The sequence below is a fragment of the Pogoniulus pusillus genome, chromosome 2 (genome assembly GCF_015220805.1).
Source record: "Pogoniulus pusillus isolate bPogPus1 chromosome 2, bPogPus1.pri, whole genome shotgun sequence".
NCBI classification, from domain to species: Eukaryota; Metazoa; Chordata; class Aves; order Piciformes; family Lybiidae; genus Pogoniulus; species Pogoniulus pusillus.
The window spans coordinates 15548809-15574998 of NC_087265.1; the positions used below are offsets into that span (position 1 = coordinate 15548809).

Below are 26190 nucleotides of genomic sequence, written 5' to 3' on the forward strand. Positions count from 1 at the left end.
CTTCCTCTGCTTTTATGTCATTGAAGTTGTAATGGGTATGGGAAACAGAGCCTAAGTTCTCTCAATACAAAGCCCTACCAGAGGCTGAGATAAGGAGGCTAAGACGGTATCTTGCTGGTTACTACAGGGGTGGCTGCAGGATAAGCTGCAGCCACATTAGCAGGAATTTGCTGCACAGGCTGAGGCATCCCAGTGGAGCCAGGCTAGGTGTGTCAGTATATTGTTGCAAGTGCATGGCCAGCCCTGGAACCACATGCTGGTTCTGCACCACACAGCTCCTGGCTGCTGGTGGCTTGCCAGGCCTGGCTGCAAACCCCTTGCTCCTCCTAATCAAATTAGCTCACAGAGCAGTGCATTACTCAGAAGCAGTGAGGCTGTTTTCTGTCCTCTGTGATCCTATCCTGCATCATCTCGGACAGAAAAGAGCCAAAAGACAAAGGGAGGAGAAAGGCAGAAGTTGTACTCAGCAACCCTGTGTCCCTCTGCATGCCAGCCCCTTGACGTGAATTGCAGCAGGAAGCCCAGGCACTAAGACCATCTTAGAAAGCTACCTCAGCCATGCTCATAACCTCACAGCTCAAAACACTGGTCTGTGGTAAGTGACCTTCTCGATCTGTGTGGTGTTCTGGCATGAGACCACTGTGTCTCTCAGCAAGTTCAGAGGGACACTGACTGTGTTGCATGAGTGATGCAAGTGTCACATCAGCAGCAGCCGTTTGGTATCCAAGTGCAGTCATTGCGCTGCTGATGAGTAGCCCTGCAGCTCAACGGTTATTCACCTGGTTGCTGGTGATAGTTATTGGTGCCTTGTGGGTGTTACCTGGAGCAAAAACTCATCTCAGGCCAGACCAGCTTTGACTCAAATCAGAGTCCAGTCATTTCAGGTGTGAAACGTTTCTCTTGATAAAAACAACAACTTGTCAGCTCTATGGACAACTGTAGCGCATGGGCACCTGTATACTGACCATGCAGCGCTGGGTGAGCCAAAGTAAAGGAGATAAGTATCAGTTTGTCTTGTCACATAGCTGACTTCAGGACTTAGAAGCCTATATTCAGTTAAAGCAGCCAACCAATGAACATCAAACAGATCTTCACCTAGTGCGTGTTAACGTGACTGCTGAGACTGCAAGGAAGCCTTAGATTTATTGGAGTGGGTTTGTCTCTGCCCCTCTTAACTTCTGTAAGATAAAGATTTATTTCCAAACCTTGCTGTGACTTGTCCATGACATGGTCACTCTTTTGTCCACTTCTTCCTTCACCTCCAAGGCTATCCTGTGCACCTACCTGCAGATACCTTGCTTGTACTGACCCCTGAACAGTGAGGAACTGCTGTCACCATCTTTCTGAGAGATAGTGGACAACAGGCTGGGAAAATGCTCTTTAGAAGATTAAGCACTAAAACTGATACTGGCAAGTAGATCCCAGATATTATCCTAGGGCACTTGGGGTAGAATCCTGTAGACCCTCAGCCACAGACACCCATCATGCATTAGCCCAGTGTTGTCACAGTGTTCTTGTTCCTGGCAGCATTTCCCCAGGATACCTGACATTCATTTAGGAGGAGCAAAAGCTTTGGGGACCTAGTGATTCACCAGAGAAGGTGCTTATGCTGCCTTAGGCAAAGCAGCACAAATACACACACTTTTTGGCTTATTTCCACTGTATCCTTAGAGAAAATGAAAAAAACCTTTTCATTTTTTCCCCAAGTTTAACACTTAGCTGGGCTCACCCATCAGTAGCACTGAGCTTGCCTTCAGCACAACACTGCTGAGTGCAGAACTGGAAGAAGGGCCCTTCTGTTCCCTCACTGTTTTACCCATGGGGAACAAGTATATCTCTTCAAGTCTTCAGGCAACTTAAGGGAAGGTTTTGTGATCCCAGCCACACCACAGCTCTGGCCAGTTTGATTGCATCCATTTTATGTCTTTTAGGCTAACCTTCGCCCCCTGCAACTAACAAACTTAAAGAAGCATTTGAATGGTGCTACTCTTGACTGCCTTCCTTTCTATCTGGAGTAAAAGCTAGTCTGCTTTGTGCTGTTCTCTGACATTTTCACTGTTTAGGCTGAGAAAGGGTAAAACAGGTGAATGTTTGAAAGAGGATCCAGGCTCCCCCTTCCCCAAATGGTTTGCATTAAAATGGATTTCTAAAGTCTTCCTGGAAAATATAGTATTATACTGGAAGTGGTGAAATGCTTTCTTTCCTACTTCAGTTACAGTCCCTGCCTCAGAGAATCACTTGAAATGAAAACAGCATCTCCTCAAGGATTTCTGTGGCATTTTGTATTTGTTTTGTCTTGGTTTGGTTTTTTTAATCATGAAATCCTTTACTCTCACCTTGCAGCTGGAATTCCCTGAAGCACTCTTACATGAGCATATTTCATGGATGATGCCTTTGAGAAAATACTGTAAATGCTAACTGGTCTCTTGAAGGAACAAAGCAAAGGAAGTCACATAGCAACTGCTGTTGTCTGGCAAGTCAGAAGGGCACAGTGCCTCCTAAACAAGCTTCCAAAGCAGCTCTACATCATCACTAGTCAGGTGCCCTTACCAGAAGGTAACAGGTGACTGTTTTAAAAAAAAAAAAAAAAAGGGGGGAGAGAAAGAAGGGAAAATGAGAAGAAAAGAATGTTGAGAAACCAAAAACAGCTGCAAAGACATAACCTCTGTTTCCTTACAGCTTGAGAGAGGAAGGCACCCACGTCCTTCAACGTCCCATCTCCTTCAACGTAGCACGATCTATGCCATCTTGTGCTCAGACAGTGTTTTGGTGCCAGTTTGTTCCAAATATTTACACATCAGTTTTAGGAAACCTTACCTGACTTACCTTGGTGCTCCAACACAACAAGGAGAGGAAGTGTCTAGTTCTTGTAGATGCTGGAAGGAAGTTTTAGTCTCTCCTTTCACGGGAATCAGAGCTGAGACATAGGAATTGGCATGGCTTGTCTGGGAGGACACCAGACATTGTTTTCATATGTTACTAGGTTGTAAACTGTCCACAATGTCTCCTACTCTGCATCTGTTAGAGATAAAATATTTGCTTAATTCACACACGTCAGGGTGGAAGTCACAGTGTCAGTTAGTGGCTTCTTCAAATTATTTTAACCTATGTCTACAAAAAGCTCCAGAGTATAACTCAGTGTCCTATGATCTCCCTCACAGAGAGGCTATTAACAGACAGCAAGAGGAAAAAGTGCTGCCTTTTTTTAAAGGCAAGTTGGCTTTAATTTTTAAAACAGTCTCACAATTCAAGAGAGATGTTGAGGTGCTGGAACGTGTCCAGAGAAGGGCAACAAGGCTGGTGAAGGGCCTGGAACACAAATCCTATGAGGAGAGGCTGAGGGAGCTGGGGCTGTTTAGCCTGGAGAAGAGGAGGCTCAGGGGTGTTGTAGCCAGGTGGGGATTGGTTTCCTTTCCCACACAACCAGCAATAGAACAAGGGGACACAGTCTCAAGTTGTGCCAGGGTAGGTATATGCTGGATGTTAGGAGGAAGTTCTTGACAGAGAGAGTGATTGGCATTGGAATGGGCTGCCCAGGGAGGTGGTGGAGGCACCGTTCCTGGAGGTGTTCAAGAAAAGCCTGGATGAGGCACTTGGTGCCATGGTCTGGTTGATTGGATAGGGCTGGGTGCTAGGTTGAACTGGATGATCTTGGAGATCTCTTCCAACCTGGTTGATTCTATCATTCTAAGTAATTGATGAAACAATACTTTTGGAGAGGAGAGGAAACTGGGATTCTTCTGGGGCTAGGTGAGATGTCCCATGATGGAGCACTTTGTCCCGTTCTGGAGCCCCTATTACAAGAGGGATGTGGATGTGCTGGAATGTGTCCAGAGAAGGGCCTTGAGGATGATCAGAGGACTGGAGCACCTCTCCTATGAGAAGAGACTGAGGGAGTTGGGGCTGTTCAGTCTGGAGAGGAGAGGGCTCTGAGGTGACCTTACTGTGACATTTCAGTATCTTAAGGGGGCCTACAAGAAAGCTGGGGAGGGACTATTTAGGATGTCAGGTAGTGACAGGACTAGAGAGAATGGAACAAAGCTAGAAATGGGTAGATTCAGACTGGATGTTAGGAAGAAGTTCTTCACCATGCGGATGATGAGACCCTGGAACAGGTTGCTCAGGGAGGTGATTGAAGCCTCATCCCTGGAGGTGTTTAAGGCCAGGCTGGATGAGGCTCTAGACAGCCTGATCTAGCATGAGGTGTCCCTGCCTGTGGCAGGGGGGATAGATGATTCTTGTGGTCCCTTCCAACTCTGACTGATTCTGTGTTTCTATGATGCCAATTGCCTGTATCAGAGTACTTCCACCAAAATACTTCAGACACTGAGGCCTAGCCGAAATCATCTGCTCTGTCTGAAGCAAGAATGGCATCTGAAAATAAAATCTGGCTTGAGGCAGTCAACAGGGCATCAAGATCTCTCCCTATTCATCAAGATTTTGAGTCTTAGAATCATAGAATCATAGAATCAACCAGGTTGGAAGAGACCTCCAAGATCATCCAGTCCAACCTAGCACCCAGCCCTAGCCAATCAACTAGACCATGGCACCAAGTGCCTCATCCAGGCTTTTCTTGAACATCTTCAGGGATGGTGACTCCGCTACCTCCCTGGGCAGCCCATTCCAATGCCAATCACTCTCTCTGGGAAGAACTTCCTCCTAACATCCAGCCTATACTTCCCCCGGCACAACTTGAGACTGTGTCCCCTTGTTCTGTTGCTGGCTGCCTGGAAGAAGAGACCAACCCCCACCTGGCTACAGCCTCCCTTCAGTTAGTTGTAGACTGCAGTGAGGTCAGCCCTGAGCCTCCTCTTCTCCAGGCTAAACAGCCCCAGCTCCTTCAGCCTCTCCTCATAGGGTTTGTGTTCCAGGCCCTTCACCAGCCTTGTTGCTCTTCTCTGGACACTTTCCAACACCTCAACATCTCTCTTGAATTGAAGAGCCCAGAACTGGACACAGTACTCAAGGTGTGGCCTGACCAGTGCTGAGTACAGGGGAAGAATAACCTCCCTTGTCCTACTGGCCACACTGTTCTTGATACGGGTCAGGATGCCATTGGCTGGCTCTCTTGGCCACCTGGGCACACTGCTGGCTCATCTTCAGCCTACTCTTCCCCAGTACCCCCAGGTCCCTTTCTTCCTGGCTGCTCTCCAGCCACTCAGTCCCCAGCCTGTAGCGTTGCTTGGGGTTGTTGTGGCCAAAGTGCAGGACCCTGCACTTGGCCTTGTTAAATCTCATCCCATTGGCCTCTGCCCACCCATCCAGCCTGTCCAGGTCCCTCTGCAGGGCTCTCCTACCTTCCAACAGATCAACACTGCTCCTAGCTTGGTGTCATCTGCAAACGTACTGATGCAGGACTCAATCCCCTCATCCAGATCATCAATAAAGATGTTGAACAGGACTGAGCCCAGCACTGACCCTTGGGGAACACTGCTAGTGACTGGCTGCCGACTGGATGTAGCACCATTCACCACAACTCCTTGGGCTCGGCCATCTAGCCAATTCCTGACCCAGCACAGAGTGAATCTGTCCAAGTCAAAGTCTTTTGTGTCCATCTGTCTTAGTACAGTTCAGAGCTGCTGTACCATCACTGAAAATGTTGCTGGCTTGTGGGTCCAGTTCATGTCACCAGCTGGAAAGAAAGTGATGGACTTCAGCAAAGGTCTTCAACTGTAGTTAGTGGAGAATTTCATAACTGTGTTAGGGGATTTTGTATCAGCAGCTGTGAAGCAGGAGCAGGCTCATTGCATTTATCTGTTTTTCCTCTTTATTAATTGCAATTGCTCTGACCTCTGCAGAGGAGAACATACAGGAAGAGGAATATCAGCCATTGAATTACAGTGCCAGAAATTGCTGGTGTCTTTACATATTTATTAAAGGTTTTGCTTTTGACTTCAGCAGAATTGAAAAAGAGTCCTTGTTTCATCAAGTGACACCAGATTAAGTTAGCAAGATTCTATTCCAGGCCTCCTGACATGCTCTGAAATCCAGCCCTAACACTGCCCAGGCTGTTGCTAATTTGATTCTGCTGGCACTGACAAATGCCCTGAGCAGCAGCAGCAGCAGCAGCGACTGCACCTTAAGATCTGCATGTTCAGATGGTAGTGCCTACTTCTTTGCATGTCCAGTTAATTTATTCTCATACAGAACGATCTGAAAAGCTGCTCAACATCCTCAGACATCCCTGTCTTATGGCAGATAGTAAAATCTAAACTTCATTTCAGTAAGAATGGTGAAAAATGAAGCCATTCTGCAGAAGTTGATGTCTTAGGCAGAATGCTTCGTGTCCCAGCAGAAATCAGTGATGTTAGCAGGCTGGCTTCTGTGTGAGAAACCTTGTTGATTTTCTCAGGTGGCAACTGGATGATCTCAGCCACAGAAATCAGGGCCACCCACTTCACCTGGAGAAAGCCCTTCAATCTTTAGCCAATCTTTGACTTAATTTTGTTTAAAGATTTCAGGCACTGTGCAGTGCTAGAGAGGATCTTACTGGGCTCCTATTACCTCAGCACAAGCTGATATGTAATGAATTATTCAAGGCTAGCCAGTTCCTTCATTAATTTTAATAAATCAAGTTTCCGCTGTGTTCTAGGCAGTGCTGCCAGCTGCAATATGATGAGGTAAGCCCATTATTTCCTGGGGCCTTTTTTCATGTGGTCCAGGTTTACATAACAGAGAGTCTTTAATAGTTAACAAGAGATTAGTAGCAGACAGGGCTAATTTGGGGTAGATCTACAGTGGGCAGAAGAGACAACAGAACTCCCCCAGCTCTTTAACAGCTGAAGCCCATTTGGGCTTCTACAAATATACTGACAACAAAGAGAGGATTAAGGAGAATTTCTGTCCTCTATTGGATGCAGGGGAAATGAGTAGTCAAGGATGAGGGAAAGGCTCAGATACTCAACACCTTCTTTGCCTCAGTCTTTAGTAGTAGGACCAGTTGTTTGCTGTATACCCAGCCTCCTGAGCTGGAAGAATAGGGATGGAGAGCAGCATGAAGCCCCCATAATCTGAGAGGAGATGGTTAGTGACTTGCTACAGCACTTAGATGTACAGAAATCTATGGGGCCAGATGGCATACACCCAGGGGTACTGAGGGAGCTGGTGGAAGTGCTCACCAAGCCACTTTCCATCATTTACCAGTAATCCTGGCTAGCTGGGGAGGTCTCTTTTTACTGGAGATTGGAAAATGTGACAACTATCTCCACGAAGGGCTGGAAGGAAGACTTGGGAATTAGTGAGCTGTCAGTCTGACCTTGGTGCCAGCAAAGGTCATGGAGCAGATCATCTTGAGTGTCATTACACAATACGTGGACAAGCAGGTGATCAGGCTCAGTCAGCATGGGTTTATGAAGGGTAGGTCATGCTCAACAAGCCTGATCTCCTCTATGACAAGGTGACTTGCCTAGTGGATGAGGGAAAAGCTGTGAGTGTTGTTTACCTGGACTTCAGTAAAGCATTTGACACTATCCCACAGCATCCTTCTGGAGAAACTGGCTGCATGTGGCTTGGATGGGTGGACACTTCTTTGGGTTAAAGTTGGCTGGCTGAGCCTAAAGAGTTGTGGTGAATGGAGTTAAATCCAGTTGGTGGCCAGTCACAAGTTCAGTTTTGGGGACAGTTATGCACAAGCGTTAAGCAAGCATCTCTCTGGAGACTTGCATACATCCTGTTGAGACTGCTGATAAACTTCTTCACAGCATAAGAGCTGCCACAGCAAATGCAAAATGGATCTGGTGGCTCTTGTAGCCTGTCTTTCCCTCAGCTTCTGCTCAAACTGGACAACAAAATGTATTTTCTGACTCTCAAGCACCATTTTAACTTTCTAAACATCTCTTCAGTGGGCAGGAGAGCACTTGTTTCTCTTCATTTGCTATCAACCTCTGCATTGTTCTTTGCTGCCACTCTTGAGGCCAAATAAGAACCAATCTCATGTTGGTGTCAAAGGCAAAAAGGATGTTGTGTGTCCCCTGTAGATTTTTTTTTAACCAATTTTTACCACTGTGTTGCATAAAGAAGTCAGATTGAGCTATTTCCTCCTTTTTCTCCTCCTCTCTAAACTGTAGGGTACTCAGGGCAGTATTGAGCTTATGGCCCTTACAATTCATGTGCACAGGACATGCAGATTTTACTGGAGAGAAGCAGAACAGTCAGTGCAAATTCAGCCCTGACTATTCCTGTCTTCAGAGAGCTTACATTCTCCTGAGGACATGATCAGATATAGTGTAGCTGCACTTGACACCAACATAAGGAAGAAATCTCTGTGGCTGCTTCTGTTATTACATATTTTGGAGAGGGAAGATGACCTGCTTGGGAGAAGAGAGACTGAACACCAGGAATGCTGAGCACAGATTGTTTACAGCCATGGTGATAAATTCAGTCCACAGGTTAGCCTGTGAATATCTAACCTGCCAGCATCTATGTGGTGCATGCTCTCATGAATGGGCATCCAAGTACAGCAGCTTATCCACAGATCTGGCAGGATGAAAGACAGACCTTGCTAAAGGAAGGTCAGAGTTATGTGAGATTAAATTATTTGATCTTGGGGGATGGAACATGAAAGAATAACACCAAATTGTGAGAAATAAGAGTGTGGCTTCTCACAGTGTATTAAATAGCAATATCCATATATCTGTGTTTCAGGAGTGGGAGAGATGTTAACAGATCTCTGGAACCATTGCACCTGCTAGCTCTTCCAGTCTGTCTCACAAAGATATAGAGCTGCTGCTCGTACCTGACCTGTTCCCACAATCATCACAACCCTTAGAAAATTATTTTAGAGGTTGAATAACTTCACTGTGAAATTGTGCACTTTTCTGCATTCTGCTGTAGTCTAGCTCTTTTACCAGCCAAAAGGAAAGTTCTGGTATTACAAAATGTATTTTCTAAACTGACTTACATTTAAGACCACTCTTATCTCCTGCTTTTGTATCCAAACAAATGAACAAACAAATTAATGTTGTAGAGTTCCTAAGACAGTTATTGCTGAGCAGCTGACAGAGATAGCTTTCTACTTACTCTACATTCATTGCACTGCTACTGGCTGCAATTCCACTTCATTTTTGTAAAGGCACTATGCTGTTGTTAGAACCCAGTGTATTTCAACTCCTTCACACCATTATTAATTCTGAATCTCTTTAATTATCTGTAATGGAGGAGTAATTAATTAATGTGAGATTATACTTTTCCAAAATTAATATTCTTTATTAATTTTTGATATCCAGAACTCTTATCACCCCCAACCACTAATTTTAATAATAATTGGTTCTTCACACAGTCATGGAAACCTTTTACAGGGGAATAACTAGATCTAGAAATAATATGCAAAAATATATAAACATTAATTGAACTGGAAGAGAAGGTTCCTGTGGTCCAATGCCGCTTGCGGCCAATATACTGCTTGTCTACTAGATGGATTCAAGGAGCTCCTTTCTGCTTATGGCAGAAGGCAATGGTGAATTACAAGAGGCTTTAAGTATTAACTCACAAAATATTATCTCTCAACTCACAGGGCTAGCTACAGCTTCACACAGTACCCAGACACTTTCAAGGAATTCTATTACTGATCTGGATGAGGGCATCGAGTCAGTCATCAGCAAGTTTGCAGATGACACTAAGCTGGGGGCAGATGTGACTGGGTTGGAGGGCAGAAGGGCTCTGCAGCGGGACCTTGACCACCTGGACAGATGGGCAGAGTCCAATGGGATGGGGTTCAATAGCTCCAAGTGCAGGGTGCTCCACTTTGGCCACAACAACCCCATGCAGAGATACAGGCTGGGGTCGGAGTGGCTGGAGAGCAGCCAGACAGAGAGGGATCTGGGAGTGCTGATTGATACCCGCCTGAACATGAGCCATCAGTGTGCCCAGGTGGCCAAGAGAGCCAATGGCATCCTGGCCTGCATCAGGAATGGTGTGGTCAGCAGGAGCAGGGAGGTCATTCTGCCCCTGTACTCTGCACTGGTTAGACCACACCTTGAGTACTGTGTTCAGTTCTGGGCCCCCCCAGTTTAGGAGGGACATTGAGATGCTTGAGCATGTCCAGAGAAGGGTGATGAGGCTGGTGAGAGGCCTTGAGCACAAGCCCTACGAGGAGAGGCTGAGGGAGCTGGGATTGTTTAGCCTGGAGAAGAGGAGGCTCAGGGGTGACCTTATTGCTGTCTACAACTACCTGAGGGGTGGTTGTGGCCAGGAGGAGGTTGCTCTCTTCTCTCAGATGGCCAGCACCAGAACGAGAGGACACAGCCTCAGGCTGTGCCAGGGGAAATTTAGGTTCGAGGTGAGGAGAAAATTCCTCACTGAGAGAGTCATTGGATACTGGAATGGGCTGCCTGGGAGGTGGTGGAGTCACCGTTCCTGGAGCTGTTCAAGGCAGGATTGGAGGTGGCACTTGGTGCCATGGTCTAGCCTTGAGCTCTGTGGTAAAGGGTTGGACTTGATGGTCTGTGAGGTCTCTTCCAACCCTGATGATACTGTGATACTGTCTTGTCAGCCAATGAGACTTCTGATTCTTCCCAGGCTTCACAGTGTTGGGAAAGGAGACAGACAATCTCTGACCTGGTCCTCTGTACTATCTGTGTATCCAGGACTTCCCATCTTGGCAGGAGACTTTCAGGTTCAGGCAGGATATCTTGCGATGTGCAGTCTTAGCACAATATCACACTGGCCATGCAGGCTGATCACATGGAGGTGTTTAGAGCTTGTTCCTGGTAAACTCAAGGCAGGCAGTTTTCAGGGAGTTCAGCAGATCTAGATGATAGCGTTAGCATAATGCTGCAGAAGGCAATGGCAGAATCACTGCCAGGTACAGGGAGCAATAGCAGCAGGCAGCAGCAAGCATGAATACAATGGCAGAGGACATTGTGTTTACCTGCGTATCTCTTTTATCAATGTTGCTTGAGACTAATGGGCTTTTGGACATAGAATAGCCAATCAGAACAGCAGTTAAACAAACAACCATATTAGGGGAAGTCATAGGCCTGCTTTACCCAAATTTGGGAAAAGCATAGGCCTTGCACAAGGCAGGCACAAGCTAAGTGTGTGTACCTTGTTTACCACAGGAGCAAAACAAGTCTGGGCAGGCTAGAGTTCTTAGACTCAGTGGCTCCAGGTTCTTTGTTTTCTTTCCTGTGGTTGCTTCTCCCCAAAACAGAAGGAGGGAGAGCAGAAAAACATGCCTGGGCAAGCCTGGACATGTAAAAGCCTATTGTGGGCTATCAGGTCTACCACAGCATTCTCTCAGGGTCTTTTTTCCCCCTTACCACTTTTGTGCAATTCTTAGCTTGTCATTTTTATGTACTACGTTCTATTCTCCTGGTGTTCATAGACACAACAGGATTGCTTTCACTTTCCTCATAAACACCAACCCTGTTTTTTTTCCAAAGCAATGTATTCACTTTCCTCAGTTGGCAGGGTTGTGGCTATTTGGACATTTGCAGGGGGGTGGAAAAGGCTTTCAATTGTAATTTGTGGTTTTATACTCAAATTTCCCTATTACCTGACTCACTCTGACATTTCTGGAGTTGTAATGATGGATAATTGGTTTGCACTGGGTTCTGTTTGCATACAGCAAATATAATTGTGTAGTGATCATTGGTAACTAAGCAACCAGTTATGTTTTCAGTTCTGGAATCAATTCCTTGTTATCTGTCAAGACTAGGTCTAACACAGCATGTGATCACAAGGGATACAACAGTTTTTACAGTTACAGAAATCATCATCTTTAAAATTGGGAGTAATAGCAGCACGAGGCCCTGAGTTACCACTCTGAGTGTGGTCTCTTATATGCATGTAGCTTTTTTGTCTTTTAGTGGATGTGAAAGTGTGATGGTCTTGTAGTCTTATAGTAGGTAAGCATTATCCAGAAGTAGTTAATTTGCTGTCATTTTTTTTTTCCTCTTTCTGTGATGTAGGCAGTGAGAGCAAACACATTTTTACCCGTTATCTGTTAAAAGGAGTTGTTAACATTCAAAGGCTCCCATTTAGGTGGTTTGCCAGTCAGAAGTCAGAAGCCTGCACTTGTGGCAGGCTTGAGTTGTTTTGATTCTGCATTCCTGGAAGGCCTCCTGGCAATGGCTGTCACATAGGACATTTGAAAACTCTTTATTTTCTACTCTGTTGTTCCAGAGGAATGTTCCTTTCTTCTGTTTAATTACAGGAATTAATACATGCCAAACTCACAGAGCAAGTAAAAATTAACATTTCTGGAAATGAAGGGGAGATGGAAGCCAGGCAGCAGGTTGAGACAGCAATCCTGGAAAAGGGATATAGGCTCACTGAACACAAATGGGAAGATGGCTGAGCAGGCCTCAAGACTATGTCTTGGTTCAACCAACAAGCCTCAGAGAAAGTCATAGTCCCAACACAGCTCTCATGTCACCCAAGAAGTCAAGTTGGTCAGGCCAAGGTCAGCATACGTAGATCCTAGCTCAGAAAGGGACTAGGGCAAAGACTTTAATGCAGCTTCCAGGCCAGTGAGTGGTAGGTGCAAGGGTAGAGATTCCAGATGAGGCTAGTAAGGATAATTAGAGACTATTGTACTATGAGCTCTGACACTCCTTAGCCTAGACCTGGATCTGTTCTGCTGCCCAGCTTCTGTTCTGGAGGGATCACAGGAGAAGCAGACACTTCATATAAAAGAAATCCATTTTAGTTTCATCCAAAAGAGAAAACATATCCCATCTGGAGCAGGTTGTAACAACTCTTCCATCACTGTCCATCTGCAACAAATGTTATATGGTGCTTAGAAATAAATCTTTGAAAGCTCTATCTCCAGACTGTCTTTGCAACTCACTGTTCTTGCTGTTGCTGCCTGCTGAAGGAAGCCATATGGATTATGTACTGAATGTTACATAAATGCTAACATGTAAGTATATTTAGTGGTGGCGTATGGACAATAGTGAATGGAAACAAGTGCTTTTTTGGTTCAAATTACAAAGGCAAGTTCAGTGAAGCCAGATGCATCAATGGGAAGCTTTGTGAACCTGGAGGCCCAGGTTCAGATCTTGATTGGATTTATTTCTGTGCGTGGCTGCACTGGCTGACTATGTCAACAGCACTGATGTTTGCCAGAAGATGTAGAAAATCTTGAAGACTTCAGCTGTTGTAAAAAGCCTCACAACAGTCAGATCTGAGTGATGTTGTAGACAGAGATCTCTGTCTTTTGGGGTACTATAGGCACAAAGGTACCTGTTAGAGTTATTAAAAGTCATGTTGTAATCTGCTAACTGACAGAAGAGTCTGCTGTAGCTAGGAGATGTAGGAAATTATTTTACTTTCAAATCCTTGCTGAGCACTGGAAAGATCTGGCATATGTGAGCGTCTGTTGGGGAGGGTAACATGGTTGATACCAGTGCAGTGCATCACAATTCCTGTTGTGTGCCATCCTAGTTAGGGGCCAGGAGTGCTGTCTGTGCTCAGGCAACAGGTATTTGATCTGGATCTGAAAGCTCTCGACTGAGTCCCTTGTCTGCTTGAGAGCTGCTGTGTGCACGCTTACTGGCCATCTTAAGATGAATTTCACTCTTTTCCATTTTCAGTTTTTGAGGATTTTTTTCTTAGAGCCACAAGCAAAAAAAACAAAAACAAACCCCAAAAACCCACCAAAAAAAAAACCCAACAAAAAACCCAAATCAAAACCCACAAACAAACAACCCCCCCAAACAATACAAAAACTCTCAAGTTGAGCAGATGAGCACAGATGGAATGTTTTTCATAAAACTATCTAGGACATCTCCTTTGGTGGTAATACCATAATTATTTTATCTGCTGTGATTAAAAGCTTAATTAGATTTAGAGTATTTATCCACAAAGGAAGAGTGACAGCATCCTATCAGATTTTTTGTAACTTGCTCATGGGTTGACTTACAGCAATCCACTGTGGTTGCTACATTCCCCACTTCTGTCACAGCCTGATGCTCTTTACAGCCTCGCCTGCACCACTAAAAGCAGCCATAAAGCATTCTGCCGCTGGTTCTGCCAGCTGATGAGTCCATTTTAAAGCCTGCTCATTGCATTTCATGCATTTCTCTTTGCATAGGGAAGTACCTCATTTTGAATGTCACCCAGTCCTACAGAGGCAAGTGGGAAGATAGATTATGCTGGCAGTGATCCATCCATCTGTTCATCTGCCAACAGTAATGTTTAGCTTTTCAGGCTCCCAGTTGTCTTAAATAATGCTGACCTACAGGATCTGGGGTAGGAAAGGTCATGTAGCTCATTTTAGCTTGCATTTCTTAAGTGGTAATTAAGCTTTCTGAGGTGTTATGGCTAACTATATGCAAGATTTGTTGATAGGTATTTATAAAGCTGAGGTTAAATCCTTTCCTGAGATGCTGTATTGCATGAGACTCACCATCACATTGGTTCCAGCATCCATACTGTATCTTCTCAGAGGGAAGGATTTGTAGCTGTTTCCCATGAGCGACTGAGTGCCTGCACAGGTGATACTTCATCTCTTGATTGATATTACCAACTCATATTTATAGAGTGGTTCTGCATCTCTTTGCTATAGAGGGTTTGGCTTTGGGTACTGTGAAACAACCACAAAGGATGCAGACTTTCAGTGCTGTGCAGGAGCCAGGTTAGAAGAAAGCTGGTTGGTTGCTTGCAGCTTAGCCATAATGCTCTTGGTTCAGCTCTTAGCTCTGGTAATACAAATCTGCATGCAAGGGCTCTGGTCAGCTATGATCATCTGTGCCTTTGAATGCAGCAGCCTTCAGCAGTTCAGTGCTTGGAATGTTTTGTAAAATGGCATTGAAGCATTGATCTTAGTTCTGATCATGAGGGAAGTACAAACCTCAGAGCTGTTTGGGAGCAGGCAGCTTCAGTGCCTGCAGTAAGTTAGGTAGGAAGGGACATCTTATGACTTTGGATCCAGGGTGGGCCTTCCTGCCACTTTAAGTCATGGGGACTATGAGATGTAGCTAATATCTGGGACCCACAGCACAGGAAGAGGGGAATCTAGTTTACTATCCTCCCTCACTTGCTGCAGAAGAGCTGTGTTTATTCTTTCTTTTGTTCACAATCTTACTACTGCAGTGGCTAACCTTCAGTGCAGGAAAATGGAGCTTACTTGTACCAAGTACCCAGTGTGTTTAACCAAAGAAAATAGTTTTCTTACAGCTGGCTGTAAACAAAGTGGCATATCCTGCCTCCTGTCCATTACTTTTCACAGTAGAGTATGACCTGGTGGAGCACCAAAAAGACTGAGTCCTTTGGCAATATTGATGATTTAAAATATATAGATGTGATTAGGAGCACTCCAAAAGCATATACATTGTTCATAGCCAGTATTGGAGTTTATTTCTTAATGGTGACTTTAAAAGCATTGCCAGTAAATCAGAAGTGACATAATGTGCGTGGGCAGGTGAGGCCCCTCCAGTCCCATTCCTATGAGGTCACCTGGAAGTTAGTGCTCAGCTGGGTCAAAGACAGCCTGGGGAGATTCTCTGATCTTGAATGCACCTGATACAGTTTACAGTTAAATACCTTGATATAAAGAGTCTACTTGAGAAACCTTTGGTGACCAGTTATTTAGGGCAGACCACAACTGGAAAATGGATACGTGCTTTTCCCAGTGTGCTGGGATTTATGCCTAAAGGCATTTACCCTGGTGTCTCTAAGTAGAGGAATGTGGAGCTCCATCCCAGTCCAAACTGGCTGCTTCTGTGCATCCCTGAGCTGCTCTGGGCAGTTCTCCACCTGCCATGTCTCTGCAGTCACAGAATCATTAGCACAAAAATAATAGCTGTGTAGACAGTAGAAGGACAGTTCCTCACAGAGAGAGATCCTGTTTCAAGGAGCTATTATGCTCCTGTAGCCTCCTCTGTCTCCCAGTGCAATAAACCAGTTCCTAGCCCTGTCTGGCCCAACCTGATTGTGGTGATAGCTCATTTCTTCAACCCATTGCACTCACAGCCTTCACATCCCCTCTCTTCTAGCTGGTGAAAATGTAGAATGCTAGAGCTAGTTCTGTGCTCTCTAGCCTAGTCAGCAGCAGGTCAAATAGAGTAATTTGGTATGCTAGTTGCAAGCCCTGTTTGCTACGAAGGAGGTACCAAGTGGACTTTCATCCACCTACTGATATTACTTAAGTTCTAATATAGACAAGCAGAAGGAGCTAGTTAAAAAAACCCAAACAAATAATTTCCAGAGTTAACTGAAATGGAGGGGAAGGGAAAAGGTATAAATCCAACTTGAAAGAGCAGCCTTTGTTTCTGATAGTCAACTCGGAAGAGTAACTTACTGGAGCATTCAGACATATGAAACACAAGGAAATAAATGATGCTGACAGTTTGATCAAGGAATTGCTGTACAAAACAGAGCCTGTGTCAGTGTTGGTCTGGGCTCTGTGAGCTTAGTAACCTTGCCCAATACATTTAATGAGGCACTACATGTAACATAGGAGAAACGAACTGAATTTTGCTCTGGGGACCTGTTCCTGATGCAAAGTGCTTTGAGACCACATAGACCATTAAAACCACATTTATCAAAAGATGCAAGAGGAAAGGGCAGGATAATTTTGTCTCCAGTTCCTGAGTTCACCTGGAGGCAAAGGATCTGAACTCGCAAGTAGTGGAAAAGCTGACACATAAGTTGGACCTGACCTACACTGGGGATTTACTGGCAAAACTGTGTAATGATACTGCCATAGATACTGCTCCTCTGGGGGTTTATTTCTTCCATAATAGCAGTTCTGAACCAGTAACAACTTTATGGAGTAAGAGTGGCCATCAGGAAATGAAGCGATATGTGTTTTGACAGGTGCCATTGTTTGGAGTAAAAAGTTCTTTGGTAAGTTTTTATGTGAGGGGGTAACTAATGCAGCAGAAAAGGTAAGAGTTTTTACTAGGACAAAAAGCATACTCTGAAATTTACTAGTTGTACTAAAATACCCCCCAGGTGGTGTAGTTTGCACACCACTTAGATAAATAGCATGTGCAGAGGAAGAGGGAGTTCCACTGTGACTTTATTGCTTCTTCATTATGATGTCACCAACCTAAATTAGGGTTATTTTTCCCAGAGAAAGTAAGGTCAAAGAGAGTACTGATACTTTAAGAAGGCAATTCTTGTGCCCCAAACCCTTAGAACAGTTGTGCAAGGTGAAGGAGCCCAATTATGACTGGAATGCAACCTGTTCTTGTCAGCAGTCATTACTCAGCTAGGATGAAGAGTAAAAGATGACTCTAAATTGCATATTGAAGGGTAGGAAACTGTGAGAGAGCTCACAACACTGCCTTCAGAGAGTGCATAGTGCTGAGCCTCAGGAAAATAGAGGAAAAAACCCTCTTTGTAACCACAGCTTTTCCATGGTTGAAAGATCTCTGGAAAGGCAGGGTGTTCCCAGTGGCTATCGTGGCAGCTGAATGAAATTGTCACTTGTGATAAGGCATTATGAGAGCTGGGGAAAATCCTGGCTCTGTGCCCTCTGGCCTGGGTCCAACTGATTCCACTGGAGCCAAGATTTTTGCTCTGTATTTGAAATGAATGGCCAGAGTGAAGCTGCAAAAATAATGCCTGGTAATGAAATCTGCTTGCAGCAGTGTGCCTGTGCACCAGAGCCCTGCTGCGAGCAGGAGTGTTTCCACTGGCTCTGAAGAACACTATGTAAGAGGTAGGATGAGTCAGGAAGTGTGAAGTGCCACCAAATTCGTCTAGGGTGCCATGCAACTGCCCATTTGTAGGCAAACTCACTTTTTCCTGGGGGATTTTTTTGACCCACTTTTTGCTAGCTTTCCCTGATTTACCACCAGCCCCAGGGACTATCCATCAATATCACCATAGCAACAAGAAGTCATTAATGGTGTCATGCCTATTGACAGAATCTACACAGTGCTGTGCTGGGTGGCGAGTCTTTGCCATCAGCTTCAAGGAGAAAGGTTAGAGCTCAGGGTCTCTGTGGGGTCAGTCCTTTCCTTCATCCTCCTCTGTATCTCACCTGAGAGGTCCTGCACTATGTAGTGGCAATAGGGGACATATTTCTTCCCTTAGCAAGTTGTGTGCATTGTAGGGAGCTGCTGACAGGAAAAGATGGGTCTGGGTGTACCACACGAGTAAGAATAAATGTGCTTCTCTTGGGTTCATTTGCAGGGGGCTGTGCCACTGAGAGACACTTTACATTGCAAATAAGCTACCTATCCTGCAAACCTACAGGGAGTTCAGAGCAAAGCAGGAGGCTTAGAGGCCAGGGAAGGGGAGCGGCAGGCTAAATTGCGAGGAGAGATAAAAGACATGTCATATAATTCTGCTAAATGGTGACCAAGGGAAATTCTCAGTGGGTGTAAATAAGCGTTGACAAGCTATGATTTACACCTAGCTCATGGTCTGGCCTGAGGTCTAATCAACTGGAAAACGTCGGCATCTGAAAGAGAGGGGGGGTGTTTAGAGAGGCCCGTGGGAGGAACTGGGGATTGACGATTTGAAAATGTGCAAAAAATAAGAAAATAAATTCTCCTAGGCAGGCAGGGAAAAAACTCCTGAGGTTCCTCAGGGCTGAAAGCGAGGCAGAGCCTGCCCAGCTGCACCAGTTCCCTGCCAGGACTCTCACTGCCTGGCACTATGCACTGCTGGACCTTCTGAGGACAAATTTCCAGGCTGAGACAGCTGATGGCCATACTTTTCCCAGGTTTTCTGTAGAAGCTTTTCTAAGTAGCTCCACACTCAGTGGAATGAAGAGTGTGACTGCTGCTGGCCATCCACACCCCAGCTGGGACTGCTGACGCTACTGCCAGTCACGTTTCCTCACACTGAACCTACCTCCACCAGCAATAAGCCAAAGTGCCTGACAGCTTTGTGACCACACAAGGTGTAGAACGACATCATGCATGCCACTCACCTTCCTAAGACCATCTCCCTCCCCCAGGCCCCTCTCTTAGCTCATAAATGATGTGTGCTTTGCTACCTTGGAAGACTGTATATCCACCTTCCATTGGCTTTGCGGAGTACTGGACTAGTTTCCAGTGCAAAGTTAATGAACAGACATAAATAAAGTGAAGTTAGGGGATTATTTTCCCTACTAGTGAGGTGAAAGTGTTCATATTCCTTTGTTAGGAAGACCAGTGCAGTAAGACATTTTGAGGTTTGTGGCTGTGCTGCACAATACATCTTCCTGCTGCAAGAAGAGGAGATGAAACTTCTGGTGTACACCTTATTCTTGGAACAAAAGTGTTCCTTTGCCCTATGCATTTACAGATTGGGCTGAGACTCCTCAGGAACCTGTACAGCACTGGTTTTCTCTTGTCTCCCGGGGGTTGGTAGAAGCAATGTAAAAAGCTGTGTTTTTGTGTTCCCTGTTGGTCAGGTATTGCTAGCCCAGTCAGCAGTATTTTTGCCTTGAGTCATAGAATCCACATAGAATGGTCTGGGTTGGAAGGGCCCTCTGAAGGTCACTTAGTCCAACTGTCCCTGCAGTCAGCAGGAACATCGTCAACTTTACCAGGTTGCTCAGAGCCCTGTTGAGCCTCACCTTGGATATCTCCACAGATGGAGGCCCCAGACACCTCCCTGGGTGACCCGTTCCAGTGGTCCACCACCATCATAGTAAAGAACTTGTTACTAACGTCCAAATATTGCTTCTCTAGTTTGAAGATGTTACCCCTTGTTCTATCACCACAGGCCCTTGTAAAAAAGTCTCTCCACTCTTCTTGTGGCCCCCTTCAGGTACTGGAAAGCTACTATTAGATCTCTCCAGAGCCTCCTCCAGGCTGAAAAAATCCAACATCATGACTCAGGTCCTGAACATTATGAGACTAAATCAAGAGTTAAGTTATGATGTAAAACAGAAGGCTGATTTTTTTCCCCCCATGTAGCATGACTTTGCTTTTTACCCCTTTCCTGCTAGAGGATGGGTGGAATTTGTGAGTTGAAAAGCCAGTCCTCTGCATGCTGGAAGACAATACTCAGCTGAGTGCTTCAGTGAAGGCTCTTGATCCTTATCACATGCTGCAAGGGGAAGGGAGCTGCCTGCTCTTTTCTGCTACTGTCTTGATTTACTTCTCTCTCAGTCTTCATGTTCACCTAATCCAATGTGCCTCCTGCATTTTTTTCCACTGTCTCTTCTGCCTTCATAAAATACATGCAAGAGGATCAAAATGGTGTCAAATGATCTGAGATATCGTTCCTCACCTCATCAGCTGCCTGCTGCTGACATGCTTTATCTGTGACTGCTCTTTCCAAAATTATCTGCTGTTGATCACTGCTGGCAACGGGCCTCTAGGCTGGCAGTGCTGGGCTGCCTCACAACGGCCTGTCAAGCAATTGACTGAGTGTTGGTGGGATGCTGCTTGGGGTGCACCTCTATCAGCTGGAAGCCAGAGGAGAACGGTCTGGAGCTGGCACTGGGGAGTTGTGATTGATGTTGGGCCCTTTGCTGAGACTGAGCTTCAAGTCACAGCCTTGACTTTTTCTGCCATTGCCAACCCCCTGAGGAATAATAAATTAAGTGTAATCATATTGCAACCATTTTCTGCAGCTAGTGCTGATACTGTATCTGTGCAGAGTAGGAATCTGAATGAGGACTGGAAGTGCCAGGCTGTGAAAGTGGGCTCACATATGGCTCCCCTCCCTTCAGAAATAACCAGATCAACCCACTTTTATCTCATGTGATAAATCTGGAAAGATCTGAGATGAGATGTCAGAAGATGACAAAGAGGTTAGAGGTAAAAAAAAAGGGTTAGATTGGATTAAAGAGTTAAGGCAGAGGCAACCACAGAGACCAGACCACCAGAAAGAAGGACCAGAACTGAGAGCTAACTGAGCAGTGTGTGAGAAGCAAGTGTCCTATCTATATTTTGACTAGTTGTATTTCTCAGCAGAAGAATGGGTGATATAGGGTACTGCTGGGTTTTTTTTCTTTGTTCTCACACCTAATTGCTCTCTGTAAAATATTCCAGTTAGCCTCAATCTAGCACAATGGCTGTGATCATGGAGGTAATGATAATGGTGGTGGAGCACAGATGGACTGTGCAAACTTGTGCTGAATGCAGTGGGATACAGGAAAGATACAAGAAATAAAGAATAAAGAGATGTGAAAGGAAGAGAACAGTTAGACAATATCATGTGACAAGCAGCTCACTGCACAGCAGAAATACAATGCTTGTGTTCTCAGCAAGAACATCTTCCACTGAATCCTAAGAGGCTTAAGAGAGATGTAGTTTCCCATACCAGGCTGTCTCTGAGATGACATGGTCCATGCTTATGATTGAGATGAGAACATGGGGGCTATAAATACAGTGAGCAGACTATAGTGGTCATGGGTTTCTCTGTATTGCCTAGTTTTGAAACCAAGATGGCAGCTGTTCCTCTTGTTAGTGATCTTGATTTGTGCCATGGAGCAGGGAATGAAAGAAGTGACAGAACTATAAAGTCAAGGAAAGTCACATTCAGCTGTGCACTCTAGGAAGGAAATAAACCCAGGAAATTAAACTGGTTTAGATAACTGGGGTGGCTGTACCCTAGTATATAGTGTTAACAGACACTCTATAAGCTGGGAAGAGACAAAAAACCCAAGAAATGTAGCTGCAGTCATGTAGTCATCCTACTGCAGCTAGTTCCTGCAGCATAGGTCTGGCTGAGTGAAAAGCTATGAAACCAAATACAACCAAGGAACCTTTATTTTTCCTGTTAACCTTTAACTTGAAAAAAATCTCAAACGTATTTGGCATTCTTTCCCTTGAGATTGGTGGTGTTCTGCTAAGCAGCTGAAGTGATGTGCATTACATGGCAGTAGACAGATCATGCTGTGTTCACGATGTTTGCTTTATCAGATAGCAAAAAAAACCTCACAGCGGTATCATAGCTTGCTAAAATCCTTTGTACAGCTCTTTGAAATATGCTTTTAGCTTCCCTGTAGCTGGTTAGATCTCTGAAATAAAAGGGAGACTGTATTCCTGAATAAACCAACCTCTGTTCAGTGGTGCAATTTAGAAAACGCAATGCAGAGAACTTAGAGTGAGACCTGAAGATTTGTTTCATCTCTTATTACAAGGTGGAGTAAGGTGATTCTGGATACTCCCCTCCCCTGGAAACAGGAGTTTGGTGTGATGGCCAAGACTCAGAAGTTAAGTTGCTTTTGACTGAGATGTAAATGTGGGAAGTGGAAAATATACCACATTCAGCTGGTCTCTCTTGTCAAGGCAGGAGGGGCCAGACAATAGCAAGCTTAGATGTAAATGTGGGAAGTGGAAAATATACCACATTCAGCTGGGCTCTCTTGTCAAGGCAGGAGGGGCCAGACATTCGGAAGCTTCTCTCCACCATTTTGCGGAACAAGCTTCCCTGTTTGATGGGTCTGTTGAGCCTGGCTGCAGTGAACTGCACAAAGCACATCACCAAACCTACTCATGCCTGCCAGATAGGATGGGCTCTTTTCCTCAGGTCTTGTGAGGCTCTGTGGTCCTATGTCCTTATGCCCCTGGAGTCCTTAAACACGACTGATCCCCTCCACAGTTTTTACCAGCACTGAACAACATATCATGTGCCTGCTTACTTCATCCTCCTGACACTTTGTCTGGTACTTTGCTGAGAAGGTCAGCCAGGCAGAACGTTTCTTATGTGTATGGGAAGGAATAATTTATCCTTCAAGCTTTAATCCTTGAAAAATAAGTTCTTTGAGGGGATTTTTCAGGAAAATGAAAGCTAGTGGCAAGTCTCCAAGCAGGCACTTATCAGAGTAGTGGGGGAGAAGTTGATTAAAAAGAATCACATGGTAGAAAATAAGCTGAGTACATGATGTCTTTAGTCTTATGCTCACTTAAGGCATGAGGCTTGTAACCAAGTTTTTCAGTCCCTGAGTCAGGGAACAAGCACATGTTGCACAGGCAATGTGATGGAAAAGCAGTGCTGTACCATCAGAGTGGCATCTCAGAGTGGCAGCGAGCTCTTAAGTTCCGTTCTGCTGTTTGGCCTGGAATAAGTTAGCATTGGCCTGAGGGATTGTTGGACTAGAATAAAGCCTGAACTTTGGGGAAGCGTGGGCTTGGAAGTATTCAGATGGGTAAATGATGGAGTGCAGCATCAATCCACAGTACATCAGGGAGTGACAAAGAACTGGCAAGTGACTGCTTGGTTTAACTGGTAGAGAATGCAAGGTGGATTAGGACTGCCGTGTACCTTTAGGAGAGGGTGAACCAGGACCCAAAACTGAGTCACCATATGAGAGATGTGCATTTGCTTCTCCCTGTTGCCTCATATTTCCTTGACGTTAGCTAGTTTCTATACTTGGGATCAACTACTGTAGTTTTAGACTGTAGTTACAGCTCTGAGGTGGTAAGACAACAAACTCTTCTGTGTTGCTCTGGTTGCCAGTGTTTCTTTAATGGTGACTGTGCAGGGCTGCACCTACATTTTCTTTGTGTACAGTGAGCCTGCAAGGATATGCTGTAAGATCATCTTTAGCATATCAACCAGAAGTACATTAATGGAGATTTTTTTTTTCCTGTCTCCATCCCCTGCTCTGCTCCAGCAGAGTGCTTATAGAGCTGAGTGTGTAGACACATGCTTGTCACTGACCTGTCAAACGGGCATCTTAGCTGAAACCGTGGTGCTGTTACTGTGTGCCACAAGGAATGGAGCACAAGAACCTGGGAAAGAGAGAGAAGGACTCAGTATTTCCTGGTTACAGGCTAGGTCAGAATTATCTGATGTTTCAAAAGAGACCTCTGCTTTCTTCCTGTTGCAGGCATTGCAGTGAGGGCATTGAGGGAAGCAGGCTGAGCCTCAACACAACAGTTTTCCCTTCACAGGTCATGACTCGGGCAGCAGTTGGCCTCAGTGCCCAAAGAAATCAAGATTAACTTCCTGACATGCTGTGCACAGCCCTCAGGGTACTGATTTATGGGAAATGGGGAAGATTAGAAGAGTTCAGTAGGAAAGAGGTGACCTTTTCAAGGGTGTAGTGACGGGGAAGGAAGGTGCTCCTGTCCAAGATCTCTGGTAAGAAATCTGGTAAGGCATGAAGTGAAACAGAACTCACTGACTTCTAAGGCTCCCTCTCATTCCAGCAAAGGCACTGAACCTTACACACCCAACCTGTGAGCTGCATCCCATGTGTACCTTTACTCTGAGCAAAGTATCTCTTCTCATGTCTGAAGTGTTTTCTTAGTACAAAAAATCACTTTGTAGAGGAAGAAAATTCAGCCCTTGTGGGTGACAAAGCTTAAAATAAAGTATTTGGAAAGAAAAATTCCCTTTTCCTCCACTTAATCTAGTAATTTTTGGTGCCTGCCTGTGTGTCACCAAACTCTGCACAGCCTCCTCTGGGAAGTGTCTTCTGCTGTCTCTCAGAGCCAGCTCTGGCAGTTCTGTGTTTTCTGGACCCTCCAGGTATCAAACCTGCTTCTGTCCCTGCCTCTTTCTCCCTCTCTCTCTGCTTGTCCTGCTCTGCTTGCAGGAGTTTCTCCCAGCTGCTCCTTCCCTGAAAGCAAGTTTTTCTGTCCCATGCACATCTGCTGGAAGATCATGCCCTGATAAAACAGCAGCAGGTCCCTGTTGCTGGAGAGTTCTCTAGAGCACTGACATCTTTCACACCCACTGGAGAAACAGGCCTCTGCTCTCTTGTGGGGCAAAGGGGTACCCTTTCCCACTGGTGGGTTTGAGGGAGACAAACCCCACCTGCATGGTCTATGCCACACTTTAGTGGACAGGGGCTAAGTGGACAGTGGCTACCCACACCCCCGGTGTCATTGAAGCTGTCCTGCAGCTCAAAGAGGGTGCAGTGCCCTGGGTGCCAGCAGTGATCTTCCACCTGAAGAGATTGTGAGGACACATGCCAATTGTATTTTCAATGCTGCCTTGTCTGTTGGTGAAGGGAGCAGCCACAGACAGATCCCACCCTGTCATTTCTTGCTTCTGCCTCCTTGCTTTTCTCATGACTGCTCTCCCCTTGCTTGTGCACTTTCTCCTCTGGCTGCCTTGCTCTCAAACGCATTCACATAGAGCTTGCCAAGCAAGTGTGTAGCACATGAGCCTGCCTCACAGGGGCCTCAGCCTTTTTGTATGGAGCTCCCTGCCTTGGGCATGGACTGCTTTACTCTCAGCTCTCACTACATCAAGGCTCTTACTACTTGGTCTGAGAGCAGAGTGCAGAAAGCACATGGTGGTTTTTAGTCTTGTAGCTGTGACCTGATCACAGACCGACCTGACAAGCCATGGCATCTCTCATTAACAGCATTTTCTCACAGGAGCCCTTCAGCACTACCAGGAGCCCTGCTCTCTGCTCGGTGACTGGCACTCACGTCATCTCATTCTCTCTTTCTTGACAGATCATGTTATAACTTATGATCACAGAAAGTCCTGATCCTCACGTTTCTCTGCTGTCACCTGTGGGCTCCTCCAGAGCCACGAAGAAGGGGGAACTTCAGCCCCACCATGAGAAGATTGGGTGAGAAGTTCCAATGACATCTTGGGGAATGGCCATGCTTTGAAAGCTAGTTTTAGTTTTTATTTTCAGCAATTCTGACGGATGGAAGTAATGTTCCTCATTCAGCAGTGATCCACAGGAGCAGCCTTGCCTTGCCTCTCTGGGATTAGGTTAAAGATAGTTTCATTAATGCAGGGGAAGTGCTAATTTGAACCACTCTAAGCAGGTGGTGAATCAAGCTACCAGGACATTGCTGAGATTGGCTTCCAGGCAATATGCTGCCTCAGACTTCTCCTCAGGAGATGTCTGTTGGTGCCTCACATGGTTAGATGCCTGAGGTGTTTTAACTTTCAGGCAGTAACAGGCCTCTTCATTATCCTCCTGGTCAAGGTGGCTGTGATGCCTGAATGATTGGCAGCACATGGAGAATCCAGCTGTACTACATAGCAACAGTCTGGAGTGTAACTTACATGGTCCTGTCTTGCTTTGCTGTGACTTCTTCCTGGGTGTTCATCCTGCTCTTTCTTGCCTGACTCGTTACTAGATACTGATGCCCCACCATCTCAGCTCTGTGTTGCCCTTACAAATCTCAGGCTAACCCTGTATCCCCTGCCCAGTCTTAATCTCCTTTATATAAGGCACTCACTCGCTCCCTTTGCCTCTGGTTGCCAAGGGAGGGAGTGCATGGGGCTGTAAGCAGAGACTGGTGTCTTGTGTGAACTTCTAGCAAGTCTGTGAGGCCTACATTCATAAGAGAAATTTGGAGCCTCTCCACTCAATGTAAGGAGGCTCTTTCCGCATCCAAGCATGACTTGGACACTTAGTCTTCATCCTAC

General features: G+C 45.5%; 1 protein-coding gene across 3 annotated transcripts in view; it reads left to right on the plus strand.

Annotated features, from left to right (window-relative positions):
- The window catches only part of LOC135182818 (uncharacterized), a 49184-nt gene that overhangs the window by 8923 nt on the left and 14071 nt on the right, over positions 1-26190 (plus strand). Inside the window, exons 1-2 of one of the 3 annotated variants that reach the window (XM_064157304.1) lie at positions 24296-24318; positions 25257-25375. The exons of 1 other annotated variant lie outside the window; for it this stretch is intronic. The gene's annotated coding sequence lies outside the window, so the exon portion shown is untranslated. Of the gene's footprint in view, positions 1-24295; positions 24319-25256; positions 25376-26190 lie in introns of those variants that run through there. One more of the 3 variants, XM_064157294.1, reaches the window with a different exon arrangement.